Raw genomic sequence first — 1,691 nt, 5'->3', positions numbered from 1 at the left:
CACACACACACTGTGAGTTTCAAGCACCCAGGTCCAGGACTTGAACTGTGGTCAGTCATGCAGGAGTCCAGTGACTGCCGCTAGGCCCGATTATTATCATTCTTTTAAAATGTGACCAGAGAGAGAGGGAAAGTGAGAAAGCAAGCTGCTAGGTTGGGAACTCGAATTGCTGTCGGCCATGTGAGAGTCCAGCACCTTAACTCCCACACCACCTGCTGGCCCCAACAGTTTTTAAATAAGTAACATGAGTGCGTGAAATCAGTAGTGCAGTGCTTTAGATGCTGTAACTCCCTGAAGCTGCAGTAACCCACCAGTCTAAGACTACCACCGCTTAAAAAAGGTCAGGGATCGTGAGCCAGCTTCTATAATCGTGGCTTTGGTCAGCTGAAGTTATTTAGGTCCTGGTTTTATTTATTTATTTATTAAGAATTTTAAAAGAAAAAAAATTATTTAACTTTATTTGTTTATTTATTTAAATTTGACCAGAGAGAGAGCGAGAGAGAGGGAGAGAGAGGGAAAGTGAGAAAGCAAGCTGCCAGGTCTGGGACTTGAACCATGGTCAGCCATCTGGGAGTCCAGTGCCCTTAACCACCATACCACCTGCCGGCCCTTACTAAGAATTATTTTATTGAACTTTATTTATGTACTTATTAATTTTAACTTGACCAGAAAAGGTCAGAATGTGAGAAGAGAGAATAACCAGAGACTGTATCTAGTTCATGCTGTTTGGTGGCCAGATGAGAAAAGCTGGGGTCCGGAGAAATGAGGCGAGCTACTGAGGACCTCATCCCTAAGTATCTGTTACTTTGGATGAGTCATGTTACTGCTTTTGCTTGTCAGGGGTCTTTTCAAACAATTTTAGACTAGATAATAAAGCTTCTATCTGTATAGCATCAGCCCCTTGATCTGTGTCATCACACCCACTCCTTTGAAGAACACAGTTTCTTAGAGATGAGTACACCCAGTTTCAGTTTGTGACCTGAATGCAGTTGCACAGCAGGAAGTGGCAGAGCTTGGACTTCTGAACAGAATTTATTATTTTTTTATTTTTTATTTTTAAATTTTATTTATATTTTTATTTTAATTGCCAAAGAAGGTGTGTAGTTGCCAGAGAGAGAGATGGGAGTTGGGGTGGAAGCTCTGTAGTGGGCTGTGGTCATGCTGCAGTGCCTTCTCTTCTGTGAGTCTGTCCTAGCAGGAATTTGGGCACACATGCACTTGCACCTGGAATATTATGCAAGTTGCAGGGACTGGGCTTGAAATTGCCCAAGACCCCGAAGGAGGGCGAAAGGGAGAAGGGGTGCAGCGTGACTGTTCCCGGTGTGGCTGTTCCCCTCACCCCCAGGTCTTGTCTTTCTGGTGAATGCATACCCTCAGGCAATTTAAAAAAAACCTTTGTCCTTTCAAACCCTTTCAAACCCTGTTTTTGTTTTGTTTTAATTTGCTGCCAGGCATAGTATAGAGGTTGGAGGGGGTGACCACACCGCAGTCCCTTCTTTCTCTTTCTGGGGCTTTGGGCAGGTTAACATGGGCCTGGCACGTTTCTCAGGCCTCTGGGCCCAGGACTACATAGCCAGCTGAGTGGATTCATCCACCTTACTCACTTGCCACTGGCTGGCCCACAAACACTTTTATTTTGAGATAGTCACAAAGTCATGCTTTTTTTTTTTTAAGAGAGAGATTTTTGCTAT

The 1,691-nt window shown here is 44.0% G+C and overlaps 1 protein-coding gene across 1 annotated transcript in view; it reads left to right on the top strand.

Moving 5' to 3' along the window:
- The window catches only part of SLC37A3 (solute carrier family 37 member 3), a 48,472-nt gene that overhangs the window by 28,676 nt on the left and 18,105 nt on the right, over window positions 1–1,691 (top strand). The gene's annotated exons all lie outside the window — the stretch shown is intronic.

The sequence above is a fragment of the Tupaia chinensis genome, unplaced genomic scaffold, assembly GCF_000334495.1.
Source record: "Tupaia chinensis unplaced genomic scaffold, TupChi_1.0 Scaffold000140_1, whole genome shotgun sequence".
NCBI lineage: Eukaryota > Metazoa > Chordata > Mammalia > Scandentia > Tupaiidae > Tupaia > Tupaia belangeri.
This window is presented reverse-complemented; position numbering and strand designations above follow the sequence as displayed.